Here is a 21,834-nt window from a genome sequence, read left to right on the forward strand (position 1 = left end):
GTTAGCCCAACATGATTCATTGGTCAAAGCTATCTATTAGGCTTGAGCATAGAAGCCAAGCTATCCTTAGAGCCCAACAACCTATAGTTTTGAATTACATAAATGTTTTTAATTCATTTCTTCCTCTAGTAGTTTTGAAACATTTTTGAGAGCTCAAAAGATTTTTAATATTTAACTAAGGTAACTTGTGTTAATTTTATATCATCTAACATATAGAATCCCTATTTTTAATAACTATTGGATGATCCTAAATAAATGCCATAAATCTTATTTCAGGAAAAACTTTTAAAGGATGCCAAGTTTTTGAGAGACTTTATAAAATAAAGATATCTGCCTTACTTAGTTTTATATCATCTGATATATACTAACTAATTTTTTGGAGCCATTAAATGACCCTATATCAATAGCTTAGATTCCTTTTTAGACAAAAATTTTAATAAATAGAAGGTTCTGTTTAATGTCTTTGAGATAGAGACAAGTTTTTTGGAGATCAAAGAGGAGTAACTAAGAGGGGAGGGTTGAATTAGTTACTACCAAAATAAATCCTAGAACTCTTAGATGTCAGTACAAAATGCAAACAGATAACAAAATACCGCTAAAGCTCAGTAAACACAGAATGTTGTAACACAGTAATAACTAGATTATCTCGATAAATGATTAACATATAAACCTTTAGATGGTATCTATGATTACCATTAATTTAACTTAGTTGCAAACACATAACGGAAATAACATGAACACTTTTGAAACCAGGATTTAGCATGGAAACCCAATTTGGAAAAAACCACCAAGAGAAACTAGTTACTGATTTTCACTCTTCTGAAGTGAGCCCTGTTAGGATCCAACCCTGTTAAAGGTTACAAAACACACTATTAGGTGTGACCCTATAAAGTATTTAATCACCTTATTACAAGTGGTCTAGTTAGATGTCTTGAGAACAATTCAATGGAATTTTTACCTTGTTAGAGGATTTGCAAATAATTGTTAAGTCAACTCTATTAAGATATTTAGATCACTGCTACAATGGTTAGAGAGTAACAATAAGATGACCTGATTTGAATGCAACTAATTTTCTGATTTTAGATCTTTGTTCTAGCTTGTATTTGATCCTTCTTGATTGAATATGGCTTTGCTGCACCACAAGGATATTCTACTTATCCTTCAAATTTTCTTCCTCTTCTCATCAATATATCTTCAATCACATCACCATAATTTGCACATTCACTTCTACTTTTCACTTACACACTTTTAAATCACAACTTGACCTTATACTCATAACTTTCACTTTGTCAATTTGGCTGAAATACAACTTACAATAATCAATATTCATCCCCTTAGTTGGCTAGAATCAATAGATAAGTCAATCAAGCTTAATACAACAAAATAAGAAAATATTTCATTAGTCGACCCCGCTCGATAGAAATCAACTCTAAAATGATTTTCTTTGTTAACCAACAAAAGATTGGTTAATACTACAAACTTACAAAAATCCTTTACTAACCGAGTGAGCTCGGATAGCACTAGTTCCATTCAAATTTCCTTTATTACCCAATAGATCTTGGTTAACACTCACTTTCTACAACTTTTCCTTTGATGCCGAAGTGAACTCAATAGACACTACCTTCTAAACTAGGCAAACAGAGGAATGCTCAGCAGACACTAAGAATTGTCTTCACTACCCAAGTGAGCTAGGAATATACTGACTAATAATGATTATGACGTTTGTGTAACATCAAAGACAACTCATAATTAATCAAATGTATCCAACAAAGTGTCCATTGTTAAATGTATTTCAAGCCAACGTTTAAATGGACAAAACGTTTCATATAAAGTCTCTAGAAGAAAGACAACTATTTAAACAATGTGTTGAATTTTTTCCCTAACCTTAAATATTGACCAAATAGTGGCAAGTATAGTTGCTAATTGCAACATACTTTGGAAATTATAGGCAAAAATATTTAATTTATCATGTTGAAAGATCTAATTATATTGGAAATCTTTCAACTAGAAAAGAAATTATTTTGTATTACTATAGGAAATTTTCCTATGCATGGGACCCAATTTTTGTAAAGTGTGGACATCATGGCCACTAAAGTTATCCTTGGTTGAAATTTCTTATTCATACATTACATATTTGAACTAAATGCAAATAAATAAAATTTAAAATTTTTTGTAGAAAACATATATACAAAGAAATGTTTTTTGTTTTAGGGGAAAGTGGGAAGATGTTGTTACGAGCTAATGTCAAATATTCTTGAGGCCTTGATCAATAATTATTAAAACATAGTTGACAAGTTCACATAAGCAAAAATTGAAATCTTTACACTAGTACCTATCATTATTAGTTAATTGTGTATTATCTTTGATGTTACACAAAATTTCATATCATTACCAGTCAGTGTATCCCAAACTCACTCAAGCATTGAAGATAGATTCCTATGTCTATCAAGCATTCCATAGTTTGTCTAGTTCAGAAGACAGTGTCTATTGAGTTTACTTGAGCGACAAAGTAAAGTTTGTAGAAATTTATTGTTAACCAACCTCACTCAAATAATGAAGGAAATGTTGGATGGAACTAGTGTTAACGAAGCTCACTTGGTTATGAAAGGAACCTTTTGAATATGCAATGTTAACTAAGTTCACTTGGTTAACACAAGAAAATCAGTTTGAGTTAATGTCTACTGAGTAGGGTCGGCTAATAAAGGATTTTCTTATTTTTGTATATTAAGATCAATTGAATTATTTGTTGGTTCTAGCCAACTAAGGAGATGAATATTAATTATTCATATTCAAGCCGACTTGACAATGTGTAAGATATAAATATAAGGTCAAGGTGAGGATTAGAAGAATAAGCATAAGTGGAACATAATTGAAGATTTGATGATTCTTATAGGAAGTTAATTAGAAGGATAAGAATAATATCCTTGTTGAGATGCAAAGATACATTTGATCAGAAATAATTAAGTATACAAGCCAGAATTGACATTTGTAATCAACAATTCAGTTGTATCAAAAATTAGGTCATCTCATTGTTACTCTCTAACCATTGTAGCAATGATCTAAATCTCCTAATACAGTTGTCTTAATAGCTATTTTTAAATCCTCTAACAAGATGGCATTTCTATTGAATTGTCCAAAGCCCTCTAACAAGGCCACTTCTAACAGGGTGATTAAATCCTCTAATAGGGTCACACCTAAAAGTGTGTTTTGTAACCTTTAACAAAGTTGGCTCCTAATAGGGTTCACTTCATAATAGTGAAAATAAATAATTAATTACAATTGGTGGATTTTCCCAAATTGGCTTTCCACGTTAAATTTTGGTGTCAATTGTGTTCATGCTATTTCTTTTATGTATGCAACTAAGTTAAAAGAAGATTAACCACAGATAATATCTTAAGACTTTCATGTTGAGCATTTGCCAAGCTATTTTAGTGTTTACCGAGTTACAAGAGAGTTTAATTTTGATTTGTATTGACATCTAAGGGAACTAAAATTTATTTTTGTGGTAAATGATTCACCCCTCCCCTCTCAATTACTCCTCTTATATTTCCAACATTTCACATAAGTGGAAGTTTAAATCTTTACACTAGTACCTATCCTTATCAAACAACAAATTATGATTATGCAAACTCGTTAAGTCTATTCCCTATTCTTAAAAATGTATAGCCTAATTAATCTCAATTGAACCATTATCATGTTATTGTGGATAGAAAAAAAAACATATATATAGAGTTATAAACTAAAAATAATTCAAACACAAGAATAACTAATTATCTTTCTTTTGTATGTACTCTAAAATATCATTCTTCTAATCAATCAAATGACAATAAACAATACAATTCCTTAAAATAAAAATACAACATTCATAATCTACTAATGATTTATAGATGAACTTCATCATCCATTACTAAATTCTTAAATAATAACTCTTTAAATAGAGGTCTTCATATACATCAAAGAAAATTACATAACTAATTCTAGAAATTATAAATATTTCTAAATTTCAAATTGACTACACAAATATTTAATATTATTAATATGTCTATCCCTATCTAGAAACATGCATAAACTTTTTGTCTGGAGAAATTACAGATTTTACAAAGCAGAGAAAATAGGTACTATAAGATCTTATTATCTAAGGTTTGGCATCTCACTGGTATTAAAAGAGGCAATGGTATGTGAAGCAGAATAATTGTTATTACCACATGCAAGTGTCACTACATCTTCCAACTCTTTAACCACCGCGCTCATTTTGGGCCTTTTTGTTGACTCCGTTTCCACGCACATGTAAGCTATCTCTGCCACTTTCCAAGCTGATTCTACATTATATCGACTACCTAATGAAGGTTCCATAAACTCATCTATTTTTATCACATACAAGTAGATTGTGTGCCTGATACAATGATTTTTTCAATGCGTTGTTGATGAAAACATCCAAAATGATTGAAATCACTAAATTTGTCTATAATTAAATGGATTACCGATTGTAGTATTCCATCCTTGGGTGAAACTCCAAAAATAATCTCTAGTAAAACCACTCCAAAACTGTAGATGTCACTTTTATCATTTAGTGATGATGTTGCAAAGTATCTACAATACCATCCACATTTGTAGTGTATTAGTTATTTCTTCCCAATATTTTTAATTAGATGAAAAATGCACCCATATTTTAAACTAAGAAAACATAAGAAAAAAGTAATATAATGTTGTTATGTGAAATACTCAAGATCGAGATAACCCAATGTCCCTTTCACTTCAATTGGTATATAACCACTGGAGCTCTCTATCAATTTTGATCGGCCAAAGTCAGCTAGCTTGGTAGACATTTTGCTATCCAATAGTATATTACTGCATTTTATTTCTCTATGTATGATTGGAGGATAGCAACCCTAATGAAGGTAGAGAAAACTTGTATAATGTGTGGTTTTTCCCATTTATAAAAAATAATTAAAAATAAAGCAACTGGTCGAACCACAAACACCTTACCATCTGCAACCTATCTAGCAATATTCAATCTCGTAAGCCAATCAAGTGGACATTCCAATTTGGCCATGCCTTAGGAATTTATAAGCAGTAGATGTGTTTCATAGTAAGTTAAATTATGATATTAATAGAATTCAATTGTGTAATTTGTTTGTCTAACTCATTACTTTGTATTTTGTGATACTAGTTCACATGAACCCATCTCTTATCAAAATAAATGATATACTTAACACTCATTACATCTAGATGATGTTAGAAATAATAATTTCTACTCTAACCCATCATTGAATGTTTCTAGAAGTTTAGGTTTAGGTTAGGTTTAGGTTGTCGGCTATAGTAGTTTCTAGAATCTTGTAGATTATTGTCTTGTCGACAAATGTCAGAGATTTCTAGAGAATGTAAACTTGCCTATAAAAGGAGTGTTGTGTACTCATTTTTAATCAATCAAGAAAAAGATAATCAAATATTATGCCATAGCACATTTATTGCGTTTCATATTTTACTATGCCTCTGCCCACCTAACAAGTGGTATCAAAGCATTTATTTCTTAACATTTATTGATGACTTTACTAGAAAGACATGGGTTTACTTTCTTAAATACAAATCTGAAACTTTTGGCAAATTTAAAGAATTTAGGGATTTTGTTGAGAAAAAAAGTGGTTTACCTATCAAGGTAATGAGATCTGATAGAGGAGGACAGTATAAGTCAAATAAATTTTTAGATTATTGCAGGGATCATGGAATCAAAAAACAATTTACTACCAGTTACACACCACAGCAAAATGGTGTTGCAGAGAGAAAAAATAGGACAATAATGGAGATGGCAAGGAGCATGTTGAAAGGTAAAAATCTTCCTAATGAGTATTGGGCTAAGGTAGTTTCTTGTGTTGTTTATATTTTGAATAGGAGTCCAACAAATATTGTGAGGGACATGGTTCCACAACAAGCATGGAGTGGTAAGATTCATAATGTTTCTCATCTCAAAGTATTTGGTTGTATTGCATATGCACATGTTCCTAAAGAAACTAGAAGTAAGTTAGATGATAAGAGTGAGAAATGCATTTTTTTTGGCTATGATGAGCAATCTAAGGAATATAGGTTGTTTAATCCTATCACTAGAAAAGTCATTGTGAGTAGGGATGTTGTATTTAAAGAAGATGAATCTTGGGATGGAAATATAGATACAAATGTTACAAGTGCTAGAACAATAGCATATGATGAGAAGGATAAAAAGGATCATGAAGATAAAGAGGATCAACCAAGTGACCAAGAAGGAACTCTACCACAAAGTCCACAAGGAGATCACTTAGAAATTGAAGTTGAGCATGGAGAATCTTCAAATTCACAAATAAGTAATAATTCAAACCTTATACTTGCACAACTGAGATCAAGCAAGAAAACTAGAAGGTTGAGTGAGATTTATGAGCAAGGAAGTAAATTAGATTTGCAATCAAATTTATTTTTATTTACTCAAAATCCTATATATTTTGAAGATGCAATTAAGGAAGAACATTGGATTAATGCAATGAATGATGAAATAGAATCAGTTGAGAGAAATGATACATGGGAATTAGTTGATTTGCCTAAGAACAAAGATTCTATTGGTGTAAAATGGGTTTATAAGACTAAGTTTAAAGCTAATGGAGATGTAGACAAATATAAGGCAAGGTTAGTTGCTAAGGGATTTTCACAAAAATATGGGGTTGACTATAATGAGACATTTGCACCTGTAGCAAGACTTGAAACTGTCAGCATAGTATTAGCTATTGCAGCTCAAAACAAATGGATGTCAAATCAGCATTTTTGAATGGATATTTGGATGAAGAAGTCTATGTGTAGCAACCACCAGGATATGAAATAAGAGGACATGAAGAAAAAGTTTATAAGTTGAAGAAGGCTCTCTATGGATTGAAGCAAGCTCCAAGAGCCTGGTACAATAGAATAGATTCATACATAATAGAGAATGGATTCAAGAGAAGCACCAATGAACCCACATTATATACCAAGATCAATGAACAAGGTCAGATTTTGATTGTTTGTTTATATGTTGATGATTTGATCTTCACAGGTAATTTATCTATTGACATGTTTAAATCAGCAATGAAAAGGGAATTTGAAATGACAGATCTAGGATTGATGAAATATTTTCTTGGCATTGAAGTTACTCAAAATGACAAAGGAATTTTTATTTTCCAAAGTAAATATGCAAAAGATATTTTGAAAAGATTTAGATTGATAAATTGCAGTTTAGTTTCTACACCTGTGGTAGTAGGCACCAAATTAAATAGAGAAGATATTGAAAAAGATTTTGATTCAACTATATTCAGAAGATTGGTTGGTAGTTTGATGTATCTCACTACTACTAGACCAGACATTATGTATGGAGTGAGTTTAATCTCTAGATTCATGGATTCACCAAAGACCTCACATTGGCAAGCAGGAAAAAGGATTTTGAGATATATTGCAGGAACTATGAATCATGGCATTTTATATTCCACTTCAAATGATTTTCAGTTAGTTGGATATACAGATAGTGATTTTGCAGGGAATATTGAAGATAGAAGGAGTACATCTGGATATGCATTTCATCTTGGGACAGGTGATGTAGCCTGGGCATCAAAGAAGCAACCTATAGTAACTCTCTCATTAGCTGAAGCAAAGTATGTAGTAGCAACAACAGCAGCATGTCAAGCAGTATGGATGTGAAGGATTTTGAAAGACTTAATACAATCTCAAGATGGACCTACTACAATCTATTGTGATAACAAGTCTGCTATTGTACTTTCAAAGAACCATGTGTTTCACAAGAGATCAAAGCACATTGACACAAGGTATCACTTCATTAGAGAGCTGGTTAATAGGAGAGAAATTAATCTACAACATTGCAGATCAGAGGAGCAACTTGCAGATATCTTCACCAAGGCCTTACTACAAGTACAATTTGAAATTTTGAAGGAGGCTCTGAGAGTTGTAAATATTAAAGAAGTTTTGTAATAATTGATAGTAGAAACTAGGGGGGAGTGTTAGAAATAATAATTTCTACTCTAACCTGTCATTAAATGTTTCTAGAAGTTTAGGTTTAGGTTAGGTTTAGGTTGTCGGCTATAGTAGTTTCCATAATCTTGTAGATTATTGTCTTGTCAGCAAATGTCAGAGATTTCTAGAGAATGTAAACTTGCCTATCAAAGGAGTGTTATGTACTCATTTATAATCAATCAAGAAAAAGATAATCAAATATTGTGCCGCAGCACATTTATTGCATTTTATATTTTACTGTGCCTCTGCCCACCTAACAGATGATGGTCACAAAGGTGAAACACCATAACTTCACTAGAGATCACCCATCCCATTACTACTCATAAATCACATATAATTAAATTTAACTCAAAAAATTATATAGTTAACAACATCACAACATAAAGTACCATATAGATGATCAATCAATGTTCTGCATGGCATTTACTCATAGACCAATGCCATAATGGGTTGTCTGCAATGCCCAATAAGATTTACAAGATTCTTGTGATATATTCTTGACAGCATAGCTACCTAAAACCACAGATAACACTTGTTAAAAGAGAATTTGGTACTGAAGGGAAACAAATGGTAATCTTCATAGAAAATTTGTTCTTGAATCTATGCAGGAATACTAACCTCATTCTGGAATTCTTTTTGGCCTTGATTAGAATCAATCTTGTGTATTTCGACTGCGACCTCATATCTTGAAAGTCTGCTATAAAATACACATCCAAAGCTTCCCTTACCAATGAAAGTGGAAGAGTTATTGGTAGAAGTTTTAATATCCTCCTCTCTGTATTCTACAGAAAGCGTGTGATAATTGTTTTCATTTTCCTCATCCGAGCAAGAACAAATAAATAAAAATTATGCTCTCTATAAAGGTCCCGACCAGGGGAAAAGAAGAAGAGAAAAGCATTTCTATGCATGTTTTTTTAAGCAGACCACAAATTGCAGAAACAACTGCAATTACATGTTTTTCTGATGGAGTTGGAGAAACATTTGTGTTTGGAAATGGGTGAGAAAGGTGTTTGTGCCTCCACAAGAAAATTCTAGAGAAGATGACTAAAACTAACAACACCGAACATCTAATTGGTGTTGGAAATATTAATTTCTACTAATTGTTCAATGCTTCTAGATTATTAGGTTTAGGTTTAGGGTGTGCCGGCTAAAGTATTTTCTAGAAGTTGGGTCAGCCGTAGCATTTTCTAGAAACATGTAGATATTTGGCCCTTGTCGGCTAATGTAGATGTTTCCAGAAATAAATTAAGACCTCTATAAATAGAGGCATCATGTAATGCAATTGGCAATGGGCAAATGATGAATAAAATATAATATATTTTATTGTGTGGCAGCACATTGTGTTCTATGTTTGGTATTTTGTATTGTTTTGTGTTTTTGTTATTTTTCATGCTGCCCACCCAACAATTGGAAGTCCGATCACCCAGCCTTTAATTTTGTGGCTGCCTGCCGGACGAGCATTTTGGGGATCAACACTGAATGTACAGTGAATAATAAGAATGTATATGAGATATTAACAATTCAGTCTCCTTTTGGAAGATAACATACAAGAACATGAAACATCTATTGCATTGATGACGAGGAAAGAAAATTGGTATACCGAAGTTCCAAGTTGGTTCTCACTAATTCTTTTGAGACTGTTCCGTCCAATTTATTATCTTGTAAAAATCTTTTCAATAAACCGAAAAAGCTCTATAAAAACACCTATTTAATAGCGCTAAGCTATATCAGTTATATAGTGAAATGTGAGGATGTAATTAGATAGAGTAGCTGGTAACCATACAAATGATTTAGCTTTTGAAGCTTCTCCAATGATACTGGAATTTGTCCAGTAAGTTGATTATTCTGCAGTTGCCTTTGTGAGGCCAAGATAAAATATTAGCAAAGATACAGATAATTCTGGCTCTCTAGTCATTCACACAAGGTATTTCAGAGGTGTCTTACAATATTGTGAAATTGTTCAATGAACCGAGGTCTGGAATATGGCCAGAAAACTTATTGTTTCCTAGCAACTATAACCAAAAGCATAGAGTTAGCAACAGTACATAAACCACAATTATTTGTATCAAAAGATCGATTAGCCTTCTCACGAGAAAGGAAGTTAGTGAACGACAAGGTTGCATGGGTATCCATATGCAAATTCTTAAGTATTCAGGTATATGTATTTGGGTATATGTACTTAAGTACTGGGTACCCGGTGAACAACACAACATCATAGTTAAAGATGTTGATTAAGAATTTTAGTATTTGTTAGTGTTTTTTGTTATCATATTAGCTTGTTGTTTATCAAATTTAATTCAGTACTTAATCAATTTGACACTCTTATATAACAGTGATTTCCAGTAAATTTTATCACTGTTCAAGTCAGAATATTATCATTTGCAATATGTCATTGTTATATGATTTTTTATTTTCTTATTCATGTTTAAAGTCTACCTTCTCTATTATACATCTAAACATTTAATATATATTATTATTACATGCATATTGCAAACATATGAAAACAATACATTACATCTCCGAACTGTATCACTACTAACAACTAAAAGTCCCCTATTTTTGGAAAAGGCGTACTCACACCAATACCCAAAGTACCCATATAGCCCCATCCCATGAAAAGTCTTACCAGCTGTTATATTGCTATTAGGTTCGCTATATTTGAAGGTATTGTACCTTCCAGATTCATGCTTGTTAGATCTCTACAAACAGAAACAAGGTTCTTCAAATCATTATAGAAATTAATAGTAAGGTACATGTTCGAGTGAACTGTAAAAATACATTATGATGACTCTGGGAGGATCATCTTGGCTACAGGTTATCCCCGTTGATTGATAACCAGCTGGCAAACACGGATCTCCTCCTGTCCAGTCGTTTGAAACATTTATTGTCTCTGTTTTGTTTCTGATTGCAACAACTAGGTTCACAAAATTAAAATTTGAAAAGAGAGTAAACATTTATTAAGACAGAAAAGATTACAATAAGGAGAGCTCCATAAAAAATTCTGTTCTGATCAACAAGTTCATCAAATTCTTAAACAAATTAATAGAAGTTACCATCTTCTGAGTTCATGTCCAATTTCATGTACACTTTTGCTCCATTGATGAATGGTTCCAACTCCAATTGAGAATTGGGTTTCAATGTTATGTAATGGGATAAGAAGTCACAAGTTTTAAATCAACTATATGGTTACCAGCTACTTGTTGGAATATTAAATGAAGCGTACATTTGCCCCTTGAGCCAAATGCTCACCTACCATCTCTGATGCCTAGAACAGACAAAAACATAAATACGGTGGGTGAGATCTTTTCGAAATTAGAAAAGAAGGGGGAAATGGAATGTGACAAAAAGGAATGTTTATTCATTCATTCAGAGAGTTCAAGCAGATCAAGCAGATCAGAGAGAAGTTGTAGAACTGAGTAGAGAAGGAAGAAGGAAAGAAGTTTGTGCCTGCAATTGCACGTGTTTCCCCTATTCACTTTGTAAGTTTTTCATTGTTAGATTTGTCCTATTGAAGTAGTGATTTCTGCAGGCACCATTGTATATAGCCATTAGAGTTGCAAGTTTAAAAGTTTATTGAAGTTTGAAGTATTATCAATTTAGGGTTATTTTAGGGTTTTCTAGTTGAAGCCGAATGCTCCCAAATTTTGTAATAGTTTAATGAAAGATTAAATAGAAAGAAAGCAAACATACTTGAATCTATCTTCCTCTTCTATTCATTGCATTTGACAAGTTTGTTTGAAAGGTTAAAGCTTTGGCTTTCTGATTTTAATGGTGAAAGCATTCATGTTGAATTTCTCTAAGTTATAATATTTCAGTTGAAACAGAACACTCGACACCTACTGCAATTTTGTGTGCTGAGCTCTTCAAGTGCCTAGCATTTTCTTTGTGAGCCGAGCTCACTCGGCATCCATTGGTGTTGAGCTTTCTCCTTTGTGTGCTGAGCTTACTCGGCACCTGTTGCCTGTCCCTCAGCACCATCAAGTGTCGAGCAAGTGCTGGAAAAAATTGGCACTCGGCACCTTCATGTGCTTAACAGTTTTCAAGTGCCGAGCAAAGATTTTAGGTTTAGGGTTGTGATTATTAAATTAAATTTTAATATATTTCTCACATGGTATCAAAGCTTTGAGGCCCCACATCCAAAGTGACTTAGGGCATTTTTTTCTTGAGATATTTATCATGGCAGGAGATGGAGGAAAGATATGGTAGCAGCCACCATCCTTTAATGGGCAAAATTTTGATACATGGAAAAAGAAGATGAAGACCATAATAGTTGCAAATGATTTGTGGGAGTTTGTGGTAAACAGATTCAATGATGTCACTGATCCAACTCAGTATGCTGCCCTCACAAATGCACAGAAGACTCATTTGAAAGAATCAAGGAGGAAAGATGCAAAGACATTAAGTCTTATTGAAGCAGCAATGACAGAGACAATTTTTCCAAAGATTGCAGCAGCAAATTATGCAAAGGATGCATGGGATATCCTTGAGACAAACTTCAAGGGGACTGATAAAGTCCATACAGTAAAGCTACAGAATATAAGGAGGGAATTTGAGAACCTTCAGATGAAGGAAAATGAATCAGTTGCAGAATTCAGTTCAAGGACCTCCAATGTAATTAATCAATTGAAGTCAAATGGAGAAGACTATCAAGAGCAGAAGATAGTGGAGAAGATATTGAGGAGTTTACCTCATAAATATGACAATTTGGTCATGACCATATAAGAGGCAAAAGACCTCACTGTTTTGACAATGGATGAGTTGATGGGTTCTCTTCAAACCCATGAGCATAGGATCAATAGATCTACATCTTCTACTTCCCAAGAGAAAGTATTCAAGTCTTAGTCAAATCCAAGAGGAAGGGGGAGAGGAAGAAATGGCTCAGGTAGCAACTCAAGAGCTAGAGGCCGAGGAAATGGAGGACAAAGAAATGCTACAGCAGAAAGCTCAGGAAGAGCAGATGGAGCAAGTAGCTCATAAAATACTTCAAGAGGAGGTAAGAAAAACTACAACTCAAATAAGAGTAATGTAGAATGCTACTACTATCATAAATATGGGCATTATGCAAATGAATGCTGGAAGAAGCAGAATGATCAGTCCAGACAAGCAAATGTGGCTGATGTGAACATGGGAAGTGGACCCAATGTTGCTGCCTTCATCATGTGTAATGTTGGTGAAGAAGGAAGCTCTGATGTTTGGTACCTCGATAGTGGATGTAACAACCACATGAGTGGCAATGAAACCTTGTTTTCATTCATTGACAAGAGTTTCAAATCTGAAATTAAAATTGGTAACAATGGAACCCTACCAGTTGTGGGTAAAGGATCTATTATGGTCCGCACCAAGAAAGGTGAGAAAAAGAAAATACAAAATGTGTATTTCACCCCTAGTATGAAGCACAATTTGATGAGCATTGGTCATCTCATTCAAAATGGATACAAAGTGCTGATGGAGAATGACACGTGTGTCATTCATGAAAAGGATGGGAGCAAGAACCTACTTGCAGTAGTTCAAATGACAAAGAACAGAATGTTTCCCTTGAGGATAGAGACATGTTTCTCATCTCAAGTTTGTGCTGCACCTCATACACAATCACCTCTAAGGAGTGTGATTGAAGACCCTTCGCGGTTGTGGTATCTCAGGTATGGTCATCTCAGCTATGCTGGTTTAAATTTATTGTCAAATAAAAGAATGGTAGATGGTTTGCCATGTGTAGGAAATTCTTGTGACAAGTGTGAGACTTGTATTTTGGGTAAGCAACATAGGCTTCCCTTTAATTTTGGAAATTCTAGGAGGGCTAGATATCCATTAGAATTAGTGCATACTGACCTAGTCGGTCCTATGCAAGTTACTTCCATTGGGGGGAGTACTTATTTCATGATATTTATTGATAATTTCAGTCGTAGGACATTGGTGTATTTCTTAAAGAATAAATCTGAAGCATTTGATAAATTTGTAGAATTTAAAGCGGAGGCTGAAAGAGAATGTGGACACTATATCAAGGTCCTAAGATCAGATAGAGGAGGGGAGTATACCTCCAATTCTTTTGTAAACTTTTGCAGGAAACATGGCATAAAGAAAGATCTCACAATCAGCTATACACCATAGTAGAATGGAGTGGCTAAAAGAAAGAATAGGACCATTGTTGAAATGGTAAGTAGCATGATGAAAGAGAAAGGTCTCCCAACTGAATTTTGGGGAGAGGCTATGGCAACAACAGTTTATCTAATTAATAGGTGTTCTACAAAGGTAGTTCGTGATAAAATTCCAATGGAAGCATAGTCACGAGGAAGATGGACAGTTGAACACCTCAGGGTGTTTCAATGTGTTGCATATTCACATGTGCCTAAAGAAAAAATGCAGAAATTGGATGACAAAGGTGTGAAGTGCATCTTCACAGGGTACAACTTAGAATCAAAGGCATACAGATTGTATGACCCATTGAACAACAAGATGACTCTTTCAAGAGATGCGGAATTTCTTGAAAATCTGTCTTGGTATGGTTCAACTGATGAATCACTGGGCACATCAAGTAAAATGCCAATTATGAGTGAAGAAGATGCTGATGAACAGCAAGAAGAAGGAGCAAATAGAAGAAAAGGCAAGCAACCTCAGTCATTGCCGAGCTCCTCTAGGCATGATCGAGTGTCAGTGCTGAGTAACAGTGAAGACCGAGTTGGTCGGCAAAGTAGTAGCAGTGAAGATTCTGATCCCACACTCTCCTCCTTATTACCAAGAAAGACCAAGAGTCTTAGGGAGATATACCAAGATGAAAGTTATGAAGATTATGATGAGAGTGTTAATTTTGCATTATTTTCTCATAGTGATCCAGTATATTTTGAGGAAGCTATTAAGGAGAAAAAATGGTGTAATGCCATGGATGAGGAAATAGATGCCATAGAAAGGAATGAGACATGGGAGCTAACTAAATTTCCACCAAAGAAGCAAGTGATTGGACTGAAATGGGTGTATAAGACCAAATTCAATGCTGAAGGAAAGATTGATAGGCATAAGGCAAGGCTGGTAGTCAAGGGCTACAAATAGCATTATGGAAGAGATTATGATGAGACCTATTACCCAGTTGCAAGAATTGAAACCATGCGTGCTGTCATAGCAATTGTAGCTCAGCACAAGTGGAAGGTATTTCAAATGGATGTGAAGCCTGCCTTCCTTAATGGTGTATTGAAAGAAGAAGTGTATGTGGAGCAGCCACCTAGTTATGAAGTTGTAGGTGAAGAGAACAAAGTATATAGGTTGAAGAGAGCTCTTTATGGGCTCAAGCAAGCTCCATGAGCATGGTACAGTAGGATTGACTCATATTTGATGAGAAATGGCTTTAGCAAAATCAATGGTGAGCCTACTCTCTACATTAAGGCATGAAATGGAAATTTGTTGATTGATTGTAGATGAGTTCAAAGAGGCCATGAAAAGTGAGTTTGAGATGACAGACCTAGGTCTCTTGAAATACTTTCTAGGCATAGAAGTAAAACAAATGCATGATGGCATTTTCTTCTCTCAAGATAAATATGCAGGGCAGATCTTGGAGAGATTTAAAATGCAGAATAGTAAGGTAGCCCCCACACCAACAACAATAGGTCTGAAGTTGAGCAAGGAAGACTCAAGCAAGAGAGTGGATCCAACACTATACAGGAGTATGGTTGGAAATTTAATGTATTTGACTGCAACTCGGCCAGACCTAATGGATGCAGTAAGTTTGATTTCTAGATTTATGGAAACCCCAAAGGATTCCCATTGGCAAGTAGGAAAAAGGATCCTAAGGTATGTGAAAGGTACCAAGGGATTTGGGATTTTGTATACTGCAAATGATGATTTCAAGTTGTACACGGATAGTGATTGGGCTAGAAGTTTAGATGACAGGAAGAGCACTTCTGGATACATGTTTCATATGGGATCGGGTGCAATTTCATGGGCATCCAAGAAGCAACCTATTGTTGCTCAATCTACAACAGAGGCTGAATACATTATAGCAAATGAAGCATCATGTCAAGCAATTTGGCTAAGGAGGATCTTGACAGATTTGAATGAAAGGCAAGAGGATGGAACCACAATTTATTGTGACAACATCTCATCAATTGCATTGTCCAAGAATCCAGTCTTCCATGGGAGAAGCAAGCATATTGAGATTAGATATCACTTCATCAGAGAGTTGGTGGAGAATGGGGATATCAAGATGGAATTTTGCAAGTCTGAGCAGTAGCTAGCAGACATTTTCACCAAGCCATTAGGCATTGGAAACTTTGTACACCTAAGAGAGAGTCTTGGTGTAATTGATTTGGATCAGCACTGATCCTTGTTTGTTTGGCTCGGGACAAAGGTTGAGTGTTGGAATATTAAATGAAGCGTACGTTTGCCCCTTGAGCCAAACGCTCACCTACCACCTCTGATGCCCAGAACACAAAGAAACATAAATACGGTGGGTGAGATTTTTTGAAATCAGAAAAGAAGGGGGAAATGGAATGTGACAAAAAGGAATGTCTATTCATTCATTCAGAGAGTTCAAGCAGATCAAGAAGATCAGAGAGAAGTTGCAGAGATGAGCAGAGAAGGAAGAAGGAAAGAAGTTTGTGCCTGTAGTTGCATGTGTTCCCCCTATTCACTCTGTAAGTTTTTCATTGTTAGATTCGTCCTGTTGAAGTAGTGATTGCTCCAGGCACCATTGTATGCAGCCATTAGAGCTACAAGTTTAAAAGTTTATTGAAGTTTCAAGTATTATCAATTTAGGGCTATTTTAGGGTTTTTTGGTTGAAGCTGAATACTCCCAAATTTTGTAATAGTTTAATGAAAGATTAAATAGAAAGCAAGCAAGCATACTTGAATCTATCTTCCTCTTCTATTCATTGCATTTGACAAGTTTGTTTGAAAGGTTAAAGCTTTGGCTTTCTGGTTTTAATGGTGAAAGCATTCATGTTGAATTTCTCTAAGTTATAATATTTCAGTTGAAATAGAACACTCAACACCTACTGCATTTTTGTGTGCTGAGCTCTTCAAGTGCCGAGCATTTCCTTTGTGAGCTGAGCTCACTCAGCATCCATTGGTGTTGAGCTTTCTCCTTTGCGTGCCGAGCTTACTCGGCACCTATTGCTTATCACTCAGCACCATCAAGTGTCGAGCAATCTCTGACTCGGCACATTCAAGTGCCGAGCAAGTGCTAGGAAAAACTAGCACTCAGCACCTTCATGTGCTGAGTAGTTTTCAAGTGCCGAGCAAAGATTTTAGGTTTAGGGTTGTGAGTATTAAATTAAATTTTAATATATTTCTCACACTACTCTATCTAATTTTACATTACAAAAACTTAAGCTGTATGAAATCTGATGATTGGGTCTCGTTGATGTAAGAAGTAAATTTCTAAGTGAGGCTTGTCTAGTTGAGGTTGCAGAAATACCTGTAGAATTTTCTACTCATGCTAAATCTGAAATTTAAAGAACGATCTTGCTAAAAGATAAAAGAAAAAAATTACAAAACATACAGGAAAAACAGACTGGTTAATAATGAAATCCTATTATTCATTCATTGTCTATCAATTACAAAATGTGAGCATTTATGCAAAACCGATTACCCTGTAGAATAGGAAATCACGGTCAAATACCCAGCAATAACTGACAGATGTAAGTTTTATCTCTAACATAATGTAGCATGGAAATAGTCTAGTTTCACCATCTAGACTAGAAGTAAACTAGAAGTTAAGATTTAGAGGAGTATGATCTATTAGTTTGAATTAATCACCAACACCCCCTCTTAATTCTAACTAAGGAGAAAAGAAAGATCTAAGAAGAGGAAAGAGGGAAAACCCAGTAGGAATAAACCCACCCCCCAAAATAGATCCTAATAAAGCAATAAAACTAACATTCTACCACTTCTATGCTTCCTCCTCTCACAGATCTTGAAGATGATGGAGATACCACAAATCTAATTTTAGATTCATCTGAATCTAATGAATATGAACATGCAAGTCTCAATTGGGATTTTAGTGATGATTTAGCATCTCCTATGAGAAGACAAAGAACAAGGAGGTTGGCTGATATATATGATGCTTCTCATGCATTTTCAACTACCGATTCCATTATTCCAATGCATGCTTATCTTCTTAAAGTATTAGATCCTCTAACTTATGTAGAAGTTATAGGGAATCCACATTGGGAATCTACCATGGATGAGGAGTACAATTCTCTTATTGCAAACCAAATTTGGGAGCTGGTACTACTTCCATCCAATCGCATGCTTGTCAGGTGCAAGTGAATCTATTGAACAAAGAAATCAACAAATGGTCAAATGAGTAGATACAAAGAAAGGTCGGTAGCCAAAGGTTTTCAACAACTTCAAGGTATTGATTATGATGAGACTTTTTCTCCCGTGGCAAAAATGGATTCCATTCGATTGGCTCTAGCCATTGCAGTAGCAAAAAGGTGGGAGATTCATCACATGGATGTGAAAAATGATTTTCTTCATGGTGATCTTGAGGAGGAGATCTACATGGAGTAGCCACAAGGGTATGTATATAATTCCTCACTAGTATGTAGGCTCAAGAAATCACTTTATGGTCTCGAACAAGCACCTCGTGCTTGGTATGCTAAAATGGATTCTTATCTTCTATCTCAAAAATTTGTGAGATGTAAATCTGATCCAAATGTTTATATGTTGAGAAAATCTAACTCATTGTTACTCATAGTACTTTATGTAGACGATCTACTAATCACAAGTGATTCATGCTCAATAATTGCGGAAACCAAGGCAACTTTGTATGATACCTTTGCTCTGATACCATATAGAATTTTCTATTCATGCTAAATCTGAAATGTAAAAAATGATCTTGCTGAAAGATAAAAGCAAAAAATTACAAAAATAGAGGAAAAACAGAGCTGGTTAATAATGAAATTCTATTATTCATTCATTGTCTATCAATTACAAAACATAAGCATTTATGCAAAACCAATCACCCTATAGAATAGGAAATCACGATCAAATACCTAGCAATAACTAACACATGTAAGTTTTATCTCTAACATAATGCAGCACGGGAATAGTCTAGTTTCACCATCCAAACTAGAAGTAAACTAGAAGTTAAGATTTAGAGGAGTATGAGCTGTTAGTTTGAATTAATCACTAACATATCTAATGAGCTGTTAATTTGAATTAATCACCAACAGATGTAATGAGCTATTAGTTTGAATTAATCACCAACAATACCCTGCCTCCAATGCATAACAGTGGCCCCAAGCTATTGGCTAAGAGTGGCTAGGCCCACTGGAAGCCACTATTATTCAACTCTTCTACTGTGTCAGATAAGTCTGGCCTGCTAAAAGTCTTAAATAATAAAAGTTGACTTATTTTTTGAAGCTTTTTTATTTATTACTATGTGATGTTTAAGGCACACACATAAACATCACACACTAAAGCTTGATTTTCTTAATAGTCAAATTTTACTTATTTTTCCAAACTTAACATCTTCCTTTATGCCATTTAAAGATTCCATCTTATTGTTTTCTATCAAATAAAAACATATTTGATAACAACAATTACTTAAGTTAGAAAATGTACCATAGTCTCTGCGATCTACGAGACTCAAGGCTTGCTTTTGTAAATCCATTGAGCTATACATGGATGGTTCGAGTTGGTGCAGCTCAATGCTTGAAATGAACACAAAAGGATTTTGTTCTATCTGAGCATTGCAAGTGAGTTATAAACCGATTCCCACTTTTGGCAGCCAAGATGATCTCGTAATCATAAAATGTTGTATTGTCTAAATGAGATAAGTTGAGACTCGTCCACTTGATTCCCTCGATAAGTAAATCGAAGAATCTTGCCCAGGGAGTTGTGGAATCAGGAGCAAAAGATTCTCTTACTAGATAATTTTGTTGGGGCTTCACAGGGATCATGTAGCAATATTTTTTCACTAATAGATCTAGAAAATAGACCAGTGTCAAATAGTGCACGTAGTGGGTATCACTTGAGTGCACCATATAAACTTTTCCATCCCCTTTAATGAAAGGGGAATCAGAAATCCAGTGTTGAAAGTTATCATCTGTGAGATTACCATCAGCAGCAGATCTGATGTTAAGGAAACCTGTACAGGATTAAAACAGATTATAAGCATCTATATTTGAGAGTGTGAAATATGGAGAAGAAGTGAGAAAAGAGGACTACCATCTGGATCTGACTGTGTGAAACTCAATAATCTAATGAATGATGTGATGAGCAGCAATCACATGTGGCTTTTTAATTCTATTGAGATATTAAATGCTATAGTCAGTTGCCCCTAGAGCCAAATGTCCACCTACTACCTGACGGCCTATAGAATAGTTAGAAACAATGAATGCAGGTAGGTGAATTTTTCAAATTTGGAAAAGAGGGGGAAAATATTTTGGAAGAAAGACAAAAGGAATGAATATGGTTCATTTGAAAAAGTTTAGCAGATCGGCATTGAAGAGAGTTGTAGAGTACAACCAAGAAGGAAGAAAAAGAAGTTGATCAATAGATCTAGTCATCAGAGTTTAGAAGACAGAAGGAAGTTTGTTCTCGTGTCTGCAGTTGCACATGTTTCCTCTATTCATTCTGTAAGTTTTGTTATTTGTTGGATTAAACCTGTGAAGCAATGATTGCTCCAGACATTGTTGTATGTAGTCATTAGAGCTGTAAGTTTAAAGTTTAAAGTTTTAGGCTTTACCAGTTTGAAGATTTTAGGGTTTTTTGGTTGAAGTCAAATGCTCCCAGATTTTGTAATAGTTTAACATATTTGAATAGCATGCAAGCAAGAAGGCATACTAAATCTATTGTTCCTCTTCTATTGTTCATTGCATAATATATTGCATTTGATAAGTTCATCATTAAAATCTTCATCCTTTGGCTCTCTACATTTTAATGGCAGTTTGTTATTTTGCTCACACAGCCTAGTCTTGGACTAAATTCCATCTTTGTAGTTATTGCCGAGCTCACTCGCATCGCTTGTTGTCGAGCTCACTTCGCATTGTCTTGTGCCAAGTCACCCTTTGTTTGCCAAGTTCACTCGACTTCCTCTTGTGTCGAGCTTACTTGGCACTCTCTCGTCACTCGGCAATGTCGAGCAAAACTGCCACTCAACACCTTCATGTGATGAGAAATATTTTTAGGTTTGTGATTTAATTTTTTCACAAATTCCATACTCACCATCTTTCGGACCTTCTCAATTTGGAGAAACAAATTTCTTGTTAAAAACATTAAAAATAAATAAAAAATCAATGCCAATTTGAACACATAATAGTTCAACAACAATAAGTTTACTCTTACAAAGATAGTTTCAAAGAAAACTTTTTGCCTTGCAAGTTGATAGAGTGAGGTCTATAAATGAGAAAACAATTATTGTTTTATTCCTTGTTGGGTGAAAATTGGAAATTGCCTCCAAGATGTAGGAGAAGATTCCATGTTATTTCCAAGTGATAATAATTGCTAGAAAACAAGTGGGGTATGATTTGAAGAATAGTCTAGAAGAGCTCATTTTTCTTCCATCATTATTTACTTTAAAATGTATAGTTTTAGTCAAACATATTGTTTAATAAGACATGGATAAATAAGATTTTATATTTTTATTTTTATTTTGAATATTAGAAATCAAATGTATACTTTTTAGTCAACTGTACTGTTTAATGATATATGACCTCATTAAATATATCATAATTTCTATTTTTTCAAATATTTGTTTGATAAGGAGATCAGATTTGATCTAAACATAAGTAGAATAAGAGAGAGCTATATGACCCAACAAATGTGCTTCACTTGACCATTTTTTAAATCTATCAATTACTTTAAAATTCAAAAAACTATTGT

The 21,834-nt window shown here is 34.3% G+C and overlaps 1 pseudogene; it reads right to left on the minus strand.

The window, feature by feature from the left end:
* Positions 1 to 4,131: 4,131 nt before the first annotated feature.
* LOC149561078 (putative LRR receptor-like serine/threonine-protein kinase At1g67720) lies at positions 4,132 to 20,659 on the minus strand (annotated as a pseudogene).
* Between the last annotated feature and the right edge of the window lie 1,175 nt (positions 20,660 to 21,834).

The sequence above is a fragment of the Cupressus sempervirens genome, chromosome 4 (assembly GCF_028749045.1).
Source record: "Cupressus sempervirens isolate cs-2001-9-10 chromosome 4, ASM2874904v1, whole genome shotgun sequence".
Classification (NCBI taxonomy): Eukaryota; Viridiplantae; Streptophyta; class Pinopsida; order Cupressales; family Cupressaceae; genus Cupressus; species Cupressus sempervirens.